Raw genomic sequence first — 14,850 nt, 5'->3', positions numbered from 1 at the left:
ACACATCTGTCAGAGGAGTGAGTGTCACATCACATAGGCGACCCAAACTTGGCTCATTTTGAACTTCATATGTAATTGGTCTCTACCAATTTCAGACTTTTTAATTTCTCTGCATTAGGATGAGGGGTTTGGATTCTCCCATGAGTTGTGTGTGACTCTGAAATTCCCATACTTTTCCACAAAGCTCCTAGCATTTGCCATTCCATCTGACAGTCAGTGTCATGCTGCTCTGATGTGTGATTGTGGTGTCTCATTGTGTGTTTCATGCTCTTCACCCAGGGGCATGAAGTAATACTAAACCTCTCCCTTGCATATTTTCCATATGCTTATTTTGGGATTTTTTAATAAATATTCTTTATTTTTGTTTTTGGTGTTGTATCGTTGTGTGTTGGCCTCGACTCACTCCTGTCTCTCATGCTGTCCTTGCTCTCACCACCCTCCTGTTTCCGTTTCAGGGCTACAGACTTGACCCACCAGGATCCTCTGCTCACATGGTTTATGCATCTTACTGCTGTGTGGTTTCTTTCTAGTCAACCACACTCTTGATATTTTAACGTTCTCTCGCATCACCTTGCTTAACACCATTCCATTGGGTAACATGCAGGCTGGTCGGAACGCTGTGACTCACTCAAAGTGTAGACAGGATATGGAACAGACCTCCGGTCTTTCTCTTCCCACTCAACTCTAGGTGTGAATGGGTTCATGTTCGTGACAGTGCCTCACACTTTTGCTGGGTGAAGTGTGCCTCTGAGTGTGTGCTAAGCAGTGTGAATTGTTTCACTGAGTGTATGTTCACCTGTGTGAAGTGTGCCTCTGAGTGTGTTCAGCTTGTGAAATGTTTGGGTAAGTGTGTTCATCTGTGTGAAGTGTGTCTCTAAGTGTCTTAAGTTATGTGAACTGTGTCTAAGTGCGTTGATTTGTGTGAAGTGTGCCTCTGAGTGTGTTCAGCTGTGTGTCTGTTTGCGTTCCCCTGCATGAAGTGTGTCTCTGAAGAGGTCCTAGATACAAATATGTAGGCACACTAGAATCTGACAGTTCTCGCTGACTTGTATTGATGTTGCAACTGGGTAATTATCTATGTCTAATTCACTATCTAAATTTGCATATTTTGACCCCATAAAAAGTACTCTGTCTTTTTTCTCTATCAATTTGACTCCTTGAAGGTCTGGTTTTTGTTAGTAATTCACTGAGGTGTGGACTCCTGTCTCTCACTGGCATGGTAAAATGTTGAAACTGCTCCTCGTGGACCAAGACTAACATTCTTTAGCATTGGGAAGCCATGTCCTGGCACCTCTAGACAGTGGCTTCCCAACCATTGACTATGACTATTTAATCCAGTTATGAGCATCATTGTGCAAATAACAGTATGGTCATATACATATAGTTTTTTTTTCTCCATGTGTATGTGTTTTCTTGATCATGTAATAATTTATTCTCAAAACAACATGTGGTTATGTAGCTTTCCAAAATATAAACAACTACAGCAACTGAATTATTGAAGCTGTCATAAGTTCTCACGAGTTTAAAGTACTGGACTGTGCCAGAGAGATGGCTCAGCAGGCGAGGATCCTGCTTCCTAGAAGATTCAAATTCGATCGCCTTCTTCTACATTCCGTGCCCCACAATGACCCATAACTCTAGTTCCAGAGAATCTGATAATCTGACCTCTTTGGGCATCTGCATCCATGTTGACACACACACACACACACATACATATGCACTCACACGCGCACACACACATGCACACACACACATGCACACACACATGCATACACACACATGCACTCACATGCACACACACACATGCATTCACACACACACACATGCACTCACATGCACACACACACACATACACATGCACTCACATGCGCGCACACACAGTTAAAATTTAAAAAGAAATTTTTGTTTTCTAACTCAGGTCAAGTGAGAATGACCTCACAGGTCTCCTTGAAAAACCCATGGAGAAATAAAAACATCACATGATATCTAAGGGCGAGGCAGTTAATTTTCTTTACATAACCTGCCATCCACACATAGTAAACAGATTCAACAGAAAAATGATGATTTCATATTTTAATTTAAGGCACAGATTGTTCCCACCATGCCACAATTTGCAGCTCTGATGATAGCATATTGTTTATATTAAGGGATCACACCCATCACTGAATAATCAAATATTTATTGTCCTCCCACACATTGATCTCAAAACCTTAATTATACGCTTTTCAGTACTAATCAGCACAAAAGGACTGACTGTGGCATAGCTATGGGACACAGGAATCTGGATACAGTAGAATATTGAGTCATCCTTGAACTTCATTCTTGAGAGGAAGATAACAATGTCCAAAATGTAGAAAACCACGAAGAAGCTCATGAGCAGCAGGATGGTCCGGGAGGCCCTTAGCTCTGGAGATGCTTTTGGAGAGAGGCTGTTGTTGTGAAGATGTTGAGACAGCTTTTTGTGCCTGCACAGGAGAGACAGCATGTACCCACAGGAGAGGACTTGAGACTAATAAGAAAGGCTTCCCTGAGTACCAGAGGTGTGGAAAATGTACTTCCAATTACATAACTCATAGATAAAAGATACTAGAATTGGGTACCATACGTATAGTTACCCAAGATCAAAATGTGTGTGGTCGTAATAGACACTAAGAAGTGATTGCCAATGGCCTACAGGAGACACTCATGGGTAGAAGAGCAATGATAGGGAGATTTATGCTTGAACTTTGCTAAACAGGAGCTTCTGGGACTGAGGATGACAGCCTGGAGGACATTCAACAGGCTGGTGGTACACAGGGAGAGACAGGTAAAAATTCTGTAGAAGTAGACAAGAAATTTAACTATAATGTTCTTATGCCTACCAGGAACTAAAAATGTCTGTAGCTATGACTGACTGCGGTGCTCAGAAGCAATAATATGTGGATTAGGGCCAAGAGATCAGTGGGCAGGTCATCAGTTACTTGGATGACATTTAGTTGATTCAAGTATAAATACTTTACAAAGCATTTTGATTTTGCTTGCCTCTGTAGTAAACTCTGTGGTTTGGTGAAGACAGAGGCAGTCTGGGGATGCAGTCTGAAGGCAGGATCACCCCTTCAGTTTGAGTACAGGTAGAGGTAAAAGAGCTCTCTAATGACTGGCACCCTGCTTCTCTGGTCTTCAGCATTAACCCCTATATATGCCTCTGGGTTTTATTATTAATACCAATTAGAATTCATACTGCAGGTGTTCTTCTCTTTCCCTGTCTTTCTTATCCGTCTAGATGAATTCTCTCACTAACACCACAACCAGACTATTGAGTACCGGGACCCAAGGATCCTCCTATCTCTACAACCTGTTGTTATAGGTGCTTCTCCATGGCCAAAGCCCACTTCTTTGTGTAAGCTGCAATAATATACTCTGGTCATTGCTTTTACATAGCAAGTCTTTTGACCCACAAATCAAATAGTCACCGTACCTCACACGTGGACAAGAAAAGGCCAATGATATCCTTTTCAGTGCCGATGAACACAAAATGACTGACTGCTGCATAGCTATGGCTCACAAACATCAGGATAAAGTAGAATATTGGATCTTCTTTGAACATATGCATTGAGAATATCATAAAGCTATCCAAGATACACATGAGCACAAAGAAGCACAAGAGCAGCAGGTTGGTCCGGGAGGCCCTTTGCTCTGCTGATGCTTTTGGAGAAAAGTTGGTGATGTGAAGATTGCTGGACCTGCTTCTTGTGCCTGCACAGGAGTATCAGCATTTACCCACTGGAGAGAACCATGATACCAATAACGAAAATGTCCCTGAAGATGAACAATGTGGACATTATGTATTTCACTGGGAAACTGAAACGTACAAGGGAGCAGAATTCAGTCATATACAGTAGGTGGTCTGAGATCACATTAGGGGTCTTAACCATGGAGATGAATAGGTAAGTGGAAATGGGTGAATAAACAGAACAAAGGGCAAACAAGGTCCATAACTTGTGACATGGGGATAATTTTCTTTTGAACTTTGCTAGACAGGAGTTTCTGGGGCTGAGAGTGATGGCCTGGAGCACACTCAGCAAGCAGGTGGCACAAACAGAGAGACCCCTCAAAAATCTGTATAAGAGGAAAAGAGATTTACATGTGATGTCATCCCATCCATGATGAAACATGAAAATATCAGCAGCTATGATGCTCGCAACCAGCAGCAACAGAAGGTGGATTAGAGCCAAGAAGCCAATGGGCAAGTCAGTGAGTCTGGGCTTGTGCTCACTACTGAGTATGAGGATGTGGAAGAGGAGAAGGACACTGTTGCCTGAGATCCCAATGCTTATCTCAGAGAAGACAGTGTTTCTAAAGTTAGTGTAAGTGTACAGCTTTCTGTTCTGACTCATCTTATGTGGTCAAGAAGCACAGAGTAAACCTTGTGGGAAAAGCAAGAGACCCCTCATTCAAGACAGCTTTGACCGTGAATCTGAACCAATGCTATCACCTTGGGAATACATGACCAGTTGAGCTCAGTTCATCCTTATTCATTGGAAAGCTCTTTTTGTCAGCTACCCCAACATCAGAAGACACCGGTTGTGCCCATTGTCCTAGTGCTTGCCCAGTGTCGTGTTTCTCTGTCCTTTGTGAGGCTCCCTTGCACATGGACATTCATGGAAACCAACAACAGTGCATCATAGCACACACTGCCGTCCCCACTGCTGCTGTGAGAGCGTCCCCATGAACTATCCTGTTCTCCCCTGCAGAGTTCTCATCCTCGGTGAAACAAGCAGCTGTTTTGTGGGAATACAAATTAAGAAGACTACATAAAATTTAGCATGCTACCTACCTGAGGACAGAAATCCCATGGGCTGACACGGACAGGGTCATTGATTTCAGTGTCCTCGTTGTTCTGTTCCTTTACTACCAAATATTCTTAATAAAGTTTTATTACAAATGTTGAGAATTGTGATCCCTAATAGACTACTTCAAATTCTCCCTGTGACCTGCCATTGTCTCAGAGTGTAGCTTTGTGGACTCTGAGGCTGAGTTCCTGTCACCTCCTCTAGATCATGTGGACAGCCATGTTCCTGTGTCTGGAGTACATCATGAGTGACATGCAATGAGGTCTACACACCAGTCATGAAGTGTGTCCAGCACATGATGGTCTCTGTGAAGTGTTGGCTGATGCCTTTCTCACGTATGCCTTATGTGTGTAGTATTGGAGAGTGAAGGCAGCTCTGTTAATGACTGTTCAGCTCCATCCCTGCCTGAAATGAAAAAGACAGAAATGAGGGAAGAAAGCAAGGGCAGTGTAACATCTGCACAAACCTCGACAGAGCTCCAATGTGCTTTTTCTTTTTGAATCCTGCTGTTTCTCTGTTCACCGTGACCATTTTCAGTACAAGCAAGCTGTTGGTCGCTATCAAATATGAGCTACACACAGGTTCTAATTTTTTCTCATTTAGTATGAGAATTCAGAGTGACTCTAGGTGAATTCAAACAGAACTACCATTACAGTAGCTTCAGGGCCATTCCATCATGTGGTTCCAGAGAAAGGAAAAGCACCCAAGACAACATGAAAGGTGAACTCCTTAGGATTCTGACGTCATCTCTCCTGCAAGTGAGTGCTGTTATTTCTCCAGACTCAAAGGACATGAGTCTAAAATTTCTACTAGAAAGTTTATCAAATGATCTGCTTGCAGATTGTTTCTAATAGAACACATGTGTTTAATTTCATGTAGCATCATCCATACAAAGCAGGTGATGCAACCAAGAAGAACATGTGTGGTGGAGCACGCTGGTCCTAAGGGATAGAGACAGGAGGGTGACAACTTTAGACAGTGGATATGAAAGCTTGATCCCGAGTCATTCTCAGAATCCATGAATGGTAGAGAGAGAACCGACTCTACAATTTTTTCTAGCACAGATGAGAGCACTAACATTTTATAGTTTGTCCAGTGAGATGGTATTAAGAGAAATGTCATTTAAAATTAACCTTATCAGATTAAGCTATTGTATAATCATTTACCATGTGATCGTAGCATCTGGTATTAAGGGGAAGAAAACATATTAAAATAAATAAACATAAAAAAATTAAATAAATAAATAAATAAACATACATGTTTATTTAAAAATTCAAAATTGTGATGTTAATTGGTGAAAATATTTTTAAAGACAATATCAAAATATAAAAATTGTATAGTATCACAAGAAGAGTTAATAGATTAGCAGATAAATAGACTGGGTATTCCTTATAGCAATAGAATCTTGGGTGAATAGTTAGATTAAATTATTTCCATTTAATTCTGAATGCCACTATAAAATATCGGGTATTTCTCAGGTTTCAGTTAATGGGGGAGAAGGGAAGGAGGAGAAAGATCAACTTTTCCCAAAGTTAAGAAAGGAAAATAATTTTCTGCGCACATGTATTGTGTTCAGAATGGATTCTCTTGTAGTGATCCTTAGGATATCACAGTGAAGTGGCAATAAAAGTTATGAGTCACCAAGTTCTATGTAACACACTGTCACCACTCCATGATGACCTCTGTAGACTTACAGAATAGATGCTGAGTGTGTAAGCGAGTGTATGTGTGAGTTTGTGTGTTGAAATACATGCAGTTCATGTTAAATAATGCATGCACTGAAATGCTCTCAAAGACTAGCTTGAAGGGGCTGGGAAATTGCGCCAAGGATAAGAGCATAAGATCTGAGTGTGGGTCTCAACAACCACATAAAAAGACTAGCGTGGGAGCTGGAGAGAAAGCTCAGCAGTTAAGAGAACATACTGCTCGCACAGGTAACTCAGCATTGGTTCCCAGTTTCCACAACAATCAGCTTTCTACTGCTTCTAACTCACTCCAGCTTCAGGGAATCTGGTGCCCTATTGTGGACTCTGTGTACATCTGCACACATGTGTGAACACACACACATACATATGCAATTATAAATAAACTAACAATCTGGGCTGTTGAGATTGTTCAGCGGTTAAGAGCACTGCTGTTATATCAGAGGTCATGAGTTAAATTTCCAGTAACCTCATGGTGGTTCACAATTGTCTTTAGCTGTAGCCCCATGGCATCTGATACTTGTTTCTGATGTGCATGCATGCAAAACATTCATTTACTGATGATACGTATATAAACAAAAACAAATAAACAAATAAAATAAAAATCTAATGCCAGGCTAATCTGAAACATACATTTTAGCCTTGGTATGAAGCATATTATTACTGTGGAATATTACTTAGCTCTTTTTAGTTCATAAAAAAATAAAGAGCAAAGAGAAGAGAAAAGAGAGAGAAAGAAAAGGGAACAGAGGGAACCTTTATTCTTTCACATATATCTCATTTTCAAACTCCTGTGTGCTTTGTTTCATTATCTACAAAACCTGATATTCACTGTCACTTCAGAAACCAAAGCCCTGAAACCTTAAGTTCTTCAGAAAGCAAGGCAGGGGCAGAGGTCTTCAATCCTCAATGATATTCTCAACATCTTCTCTTCAGGGAACCCTGCTTTGAAACACTGGAAGAGCTTTTCTGGGGGTGGAATTCCACAGCACCAAGACAAAGTTCTCATCCTTTCTACAAAGCACAGATCAAAGATGGGGACGTAATTTTATATAATAATGGGTATCAGTTTGTCAGGAGACACACAACTCCCTTGAGTTACACACTTAGTCCACATTTTGCAGGACACACAATTGCATCCGTTCAATTTCTACGTCAAAGCATACATGGTGTCAAATTCTCTACATATTACACAGTAAGTCCTTCAAGGAAAGATGCTGCCATCTTACTAATGTGTCACTGCTATAGAGAGCATTCTCAGAATTGTGCACCCTTCAGGAAACAAGCTACAGGGCCTCTTGTAGCCAGTTCTACCCTCCCAGATCAGGCAATTCAGTTCACATCTGCCCAGCTCAGCATGATCGTTGTGGTCAGCAGACACAGCTGATATTCTATGACCTCAGTAAGGTGATTTAAGAGGCACTTCTCAGCATAGAACTTGCGAGGGAATATGCTGAGATGGCCCTGGGAAGGCCTCTTGTATCATGCAAAGAGAAAGGGTTGGTGTTCTGAATAGAAGCGCTAAAGTAACAGGGAAATGATGGGGCTTTGTGAAATAGGTACCATGACAGAGGCCACGCTGGGTAAGAGAATGAAAAGGCTTAAAGGACAGAAGAGAAGAAAAAACCACAGCTGGATGAAGAAATATCCAGAAGGATCCTGAGCATTTTCTGCTAGAAACAGCTGTGAAGACTTCAACTGCTCAGGGCAACAGAGCTACAATCCCCTCCCTGTAGTGCACGGAGCCTGGAAGTCATGACTGTAGATACCGCATCATTCTGTCTTTACCCAAATCACAGACAACGTGCGGTAAATGACATCATCAAATAGGCCTCAAACCAGTGACCAGAGGTCAGGACAATGACCTGAACATGTCATCTCATGGGAAGTGGAGAGTTTAAGGGAAGAAAAAACCTTTGCAGTCCCTAGTGCATGCTGGTTGCCTACTGCCCTGTGGGTGCACTGCATCTAGGGAGAAGACAGTCAGGAGTAATGGCTGCTTCCTCCTCTATAGGTATAGCACATATACAGCCCACCCATCATCTGTTGCTGAAAGTAAACAGAGGATGGTTCATGTCAGGGCTGAGGGATACCTTCCACCCTTATTTTTATAAAACTATGCTCTTGATTTTGCCATCTTCATACCGCTCACCTCTGCTCTTTTTATCAAGATTTAAATCTTCTGCTTTTACCAGTGCTCTCCCTCTTTACCCTCTATGGCTAATTCCTGTCAGCTAGCCACTGGTTCCACCTCCTGACTTCAGGTTTTCATTTAATTAACACAATCTCAGGTTTACACTATGATCAAAATCCAGGAATGCACCCTTAGCATGTGCTCATCATTCTCACCCCTGCTGTGAGACAATAGAAAATGCATGGGGTGGTCTGGATAGGAAAACTGCTCCTGCTTCCTACATGTGGGCTTAGGAGGAGGTGAGGCCAGTATCCTCTGTCTGTTGCACAGTCCAACCTGCAATGCTGGAACTATCCTAGAGAGATGGCTGATGTATCAGGAGAGGCAAACCATCACGAAGCAGATACCAGCTCTGTGTTCAGAGAGGCCATGAAGTAAATCAACATCAGTAATAGGATGAGCAAAATTACTAAGAGATGACAGCTATTTCTGCAAAACTGCCGAAATTAGCCTTCAAGTTTGTTTTTGTAATTGAAATGATTACAGGCCTTCCCAGGACTCAAGCCTGCAGCCAGAATGTTCACTAAGTGTTTGCATACTCCTCCAGAAACTGAAGTAGGGCAGCTTTCCTATAGAGTGAGAGAGAGAACTCTGCAGAGCCTGGCCACAGATGCCACTCTCAGCTCTGGGAAACTCACATGGGCTGCAGAAGAACCTGCCCTCCTGACCCTCCCCACACCGCAGTCACAGCTGAGACTGGCTTTCTCCCTAAGTGGCTTTGCCCTCCTTGTCACATGCACTGTGAGTAACAGTAAAAGTACGGAGGTTTGAGTTTTTCTCTCTAGAAAAATGTTGCAGTTTGGAAAAATATGAAAGCTATGCAAAGAGCAAAGGAAATGAATGAGATAGTCTGTCCCGTCGGCTTCTCTAAGAGAGGAAGGACCATGAATTTCCCCTAGCAGAGGAATTGGAAGTGATTTTTATTTCAGTTAATAGAACATAGAGATTGTTTTCCCCAAGCTCTGCCCTTACCAGTTCCTGGTTCCTCAGGGTCCAGAGAGATCATCATATTCTCTGTGTGTGTGTTCAGTGTTTTGTTGTCATCAGCCTGATCTCCATGATCCCTCGCTGACATTCTTAACTTCTAATGTCTGAGCAGGTACCAGCACCACCAGTTCCTACCTTCTAAAGATGAACTGAGACACACAAATATAACAAGAAAGCATGGATAGATGCTTTGTAGAAATCAGAGAGTATTCTCTAAGATATACAATTTGGGTGGGACTCACTTCAAAATATCCCAAAATTAGTTTTAATACCCAATACTCAAATGTCACTTATAATACTCATATTTGGGATATGAGAATCACAGATGCTAAGAGGATTTATAATTAAAATGTGAAAAAGAAATGTCACTTCTCTGATGATATGCTTGTAAAAGTACACTCAAATAATATGAATGCTGACACAGTCAACATGAATCTTTACATTAAAAAATACAGGCTTAAAGTTAATGCAATGTAAACATCAGGAGATTCTAAATTACAGAAACACATATCCTACAGTGCAAATCCTCACTGGTGCAGTGCACTGTCCCCTGGGCTGAGGGGCTGTCAGAGCTCAGCGTCTCCTCTGCAGACACTGAAAACCTCCCTGAGCCCCACTGCTCCTCCTCCCACAGCCTGCCTGGGACCCGACCACCTTCTGAGTCTGCACTTGGGTGCAGAGCACTCACCCAGATGGACGTGGCAGGGGAGGATTCTGCCTGAGGAGATCCTGAACAGACTTAGATAGTGAGGTTTTGAATGCATCTCTGCAGTTTGTAATTTTAGTGTGTGTGTAAGGTGACAAGTTCCCGCTGGGGAGCACGGAAATGTGGCATCCCGGTGGAGCCCCATGCCTGCCTGTCACAGTACTTCCTCTGTGCTGGATAACAGGCATCTGGGGATTGAGCTCCTTTGCCACACTTTAAGGATGGATCAGAAAATGGGCACCAAATCAACAACCCTAAGTTTTCTCACTTTACTCCTTAGACTAAATTTGGACCAATTGCATCACCATGATGTGTTCTGGGATGTTGCCCTATTGGTCCTCCTATAAGTTCCCTGTCATAGGAGGATTCTATCTCTAAATAAATGACAAGCAGCCTCCCCATGGGTCAATTTTCCCATGGAGTAGAAAGTTGGCACCAAATAGACAAACCTAACTTTGTTCATTTTACTCCTTAGACTTAATTCAGACCAATTTCATCCACTGGGTTGTCTTTCTGGGAAGTGGAGCTACGGTTGTCACATGACTTCCCATGGCTTCGAGGGTTTCTTTGCATCATGTAGACCGAGAGCCTGTTGCTATCTCAGTCCTCCCATGGAGTACCTGGTTTCCAAGTATTGTTGATTCTTTGTTCCCTGATTTCTGAAGTCTATTTCAGAATTCAAGATGTGAGTAAAGTTTGGAAATGAGTCCTCTGTCAGATGATGGTTTGCAGAAGTCTCTTCCCATTCTATGGCTGCTGTTTTGCCCTATTCAAGGTGTCCTTTGCATTCCAAAACTTTTCAAGTTCATGAGGTTCCATTTACAAACTGTCCATCTTAGTGCCTATGCTCTTGGTATTCTGATGAGGAAATTGTCTCCTGTGCCAATGAGTTTGAGATTAGTTCTATCATGTTCATTGAGCTGATTCCCAAAATGTATAAAGAACTCAAGAAACTAGATATCAACAAACCAAGTAACCACATTAACAAATGGGGTACAGATCTAAACAGAGAATCTCAACAGAAGAATCTCAAATGGCCAAGAAACACTTATGGAGACGTTCAACATCCTTAGCCGTCAGGAAAACACAAATCAAAATGACTCTAAGATTCCATCTTATACCTGTCAGAATGGCCAAGATTAGAATCTCAAGCGACAGCTCATGCTAGAGAAGATGTGGAGCAGGGGAACCCTCCTCCACTGCTGGTGGGAGTGCAAAGTTGTACAGCCACTTTGGAAATCAGGGGTCATTCCTCAGAAAACTGAGAATCAACCTACCACAAGACCCAGCTCTACTGCCCTTGGGCATATATCCAAAGGATGCTCAATGTACCACAAGGACACTTGCTCAACTATATTCATAGCAGCTTTATGTCTTGTAGCCATTACTTGGAAACAACCTAGGTGTCCCTAGTTTACTTAGTTGTTAAAAACAAGAACACCAGCAAATTTGAAGGCAACTAGATGTCACTAGAAAAAAATCATCCTGAACGAAGGAGCTCAGATGAAAAAAGAAAAACTTGGTATGTACTCACTCATAAGTGAACATTAGCTGTAAAATAAAGGATAACTGTGCTTCAATTCACAGACCCAGAGAGACTAGGTAACAAGGAGAATTCATGGGGGGACATCCAGGTCTCCCTGGGAATGGGAAATAGAAGAGATTTCCTGAGTGGACTGGTGGCAGGTGGGGAAGGGAACATGAGCAGTCATGATGTGGGTATGGTGAGAGAGAGTGCTGATGGGGATTGCCAGGGGGCATTTTGGGGTTGGGCAGAATCCTGGTGCAGGGAATCTCCCAGGAGTCTATGGGAAAGACCCCAAGTTATACTACTAGCAATAGTGGATAAGTAGCCTAAACTGGCTGAAGTCTGTGACCACAATGGTTCCTAGCCCATTTGCCATCCAAAAGACATCATCCCACAGATGAAGGAGGCAAATGGAGAGACCCACAGGCAAATATTAGGTATGCTCAGAAGTCGTTTGGAGGAGGAGGAAAAAAAGTGTAGGAGCCAGAGGTGTCAAGAACACTTAGGGAAGGCTCATAGGATCAACTAAGCTGGCTCATAGGGGCTCACAGAGACTGAACCGATAACCAGGGAGCCTGTGAGTGACTGACCTAGACGTTCCACATATATGTTACAGTTGTGTAGCTTGGTCCTCTCATGAGAATCCTAACTCCAGAATCAGGGGCTGTCTCTGAGTCATGCATTTGTTTTGGGACTCCACTCCTCATACTGGGTCACCTTCCTATATTAATAAATAGTGTGGGGGTAGGTGCGTAGTCTTACTGCACCTTGATATGCCATGCTTTGTTGATACTCATAGGAGCCCTGCCCTATCCTGGATGGAGACAGAAGAGGAGGGAATTGAGGGTGGGGGAGGGGAATGGGAGAGACAGACCGGGAGGGAAGAATGGGGAGGAAGGCTAGCACTAGGGTATAAAATAAATAGGCTGATAAAAGTAAAGATGAGAGTAAATTTTAAATGTGAATCTAAAAGAAGTGAAATGAAAAACAGAAAAATAGAGGCACAGCTCAGCGCTGAGGTACTCTAGTGTAAGAGATCCTTCTGTATTTCTGTTGCTTTCATTGGTTAAATAAAGAAGCTGCCTTGGTGTTTTGATAGGGCAGTACTTAGATAGGTGGGAAGACAGAACAGAATGCTGGGAGAAAGGAGGCAGAGACAGAGAGCCACCACTATGAAGCTGCCAAGTCAGACATGCTGAATCTTTCCCGGTAAGCCACAACCTCGTGGTTCTACACAGACTATTAAAATGGGTTGAATCAAGATGTGAGAGTTAGCCAAGAAGAGGCTAGAGCTAATGGGCCAGGCAGCAATTTAATTAATACAATTTCCATGTGGTTATTTCAGGGGATAAGCTAGCCAGGTGGCAGGACACATACCCCTGCTCCACATTACTGCAGAGTGGCGCACCAACATGGTAACTAACTCCGTGTAAAACCTAAGAGGGCTTAAAAAGGAATTCTAGACACAGAGGGGAAAAAACAGAGTTTAACACAGCTTTTTGCTATTTGCTAGGGTGTGCTGAAGAGAGATTTCCTGACTCAGCAGCCATACCCAAAAAAGCCATGCTATTTTAAAATGCGGCTTCTTGGGCCCTGCTGCTTGTGCAATCTTGCCTAACGGTAAGATGGTCTTTTGGGGTTCCTGACTCATGAAAGAGTCTGTGAGGCATTCTGCAGGACACAGAAAAATGTGACTGAACTGTCTTTGAATTTTCCTGCTTCATGGAAATGTCTGCTGGATACTATGGCCCTGTAGGCTAAAGATGGATGCCCAACGGTACAAAAGAACTTTTGGTGACTGTCCAGGCAGCGAGATGTCTCTGTCATTTCTAGAGTTTGGAAGTTTCTAGCTTCTTGTTTACTTAGGTAATATTATATCCTTCTGGAGTCTTTGATGGAGTTGAATAATAAATAGATAGTTATTGTTTTCCTTAGTTATGCTAAAAGATAAAATAGATATAAATATTGTAATTGTAATTCATTTAAAAAAAATTTTTTTAGTTGTTGAAAAAAAAATTCTGCCTCCTCCCCGTTTCCCATTTCCCTCCCCCTCCTCCCACACATCGCGCCCTCCCTCCACTCCCCTCCCCCTCTCCTCACTCCATTCCTCCTCCCTCTCAAGACTGAAGAGCAGTCCAGATTCCCTGCCCTGCTGGAAGTCCAAGGTCCTCCCACTTCTATCCAGGTCTAGGAAGGTGAGCATCCAAACAGGCTAGGCTCCCACAAAGCCAGAACATGTATTAGGATTGAAACCTAGTGCCATTGTCCCTGGCTTCTCATCAGCTTTCATTGTCCGCCATGTTCAGAAAGTCCGGTTTCATCCCATGCTTATTCAGTCCCAGTCCCGCTGGTCTTGGTGAGCTCCCAATAGATCAGTTCCATGTCACAGTTGGTGGGTGCACCCCTCGTGGTCCTGACTTCCTTGCTCATGTTCTCCGTCCTTCTGCTAATCATTTGGACCTTAAGAGCTCAGTCCGGTGCTCCAATTTGGGTCTCTGTCTCTATCTTGATCCATCGCCAGATGAAGGTTCTATGGTGATATGCAAGATATTCATCAGTATGGCTATAGGATAGGGTCATTTCAGGTTCCCTCTCCTCAGTTGCCCAAGGTACTAGCTGGGGACATCTCCATGGACACCTGTGAGCCCCTCTAGAGTCAAGTCTCTTGCCAACCCGAAGATGGCTCCCTTAATTAGGATATATATTTCTCTGCTCCCGTATCTCCCCTTACTTTATCCCAACCATCCCATTCCCCCAAGCTCCCTCAATCCTTCCCTTCTCACGTTTCTCACCCCATTTCCCCTTAGCCCCATGCCACCTCACCCCCAAGTTCCCAGTTTTTGCCCGGCAATCTTGTCTACTTCCCATAACCAGGCAGATGACTATCTGTTTTTCTTCGG

General features: G+C 42.9%; 1 pseudogene; it reads right to left on the bottom strand.

Annotated features, from left to right (window-relative positions):
- Window positions 1-2,170: 2,170 nt before the first annotated feature.
- LOC101992908 lies at window positions 2,171-5,363 on the bottom strand (annotated as a pseudogene).
- Window positions 5,364-14,850: the final 9,487 nt, after the last annotated feature.

Source organism: Microtus ochrogaster, unplaced genomic scaffold (assembly GCF_000317375.1).
Source record: "Microtus ochrogaster isolate Prairie Vole_2 unplaced genomic scaffold, MicOch1.0 UNK1, whole genome shotgun sequence".
Classification (NCBI taxonomy): Eukaryota; Metazoa; Chordata; class Mammalia; order Rodentia; family Cricetidae; genus Microtus; species Microtus ochrogaster.
The sequence above is the reverse complement of the archived record's forward strand: the minus strand, read 5'-3'. Positions and strand labels throughout refer to the sequence as shown.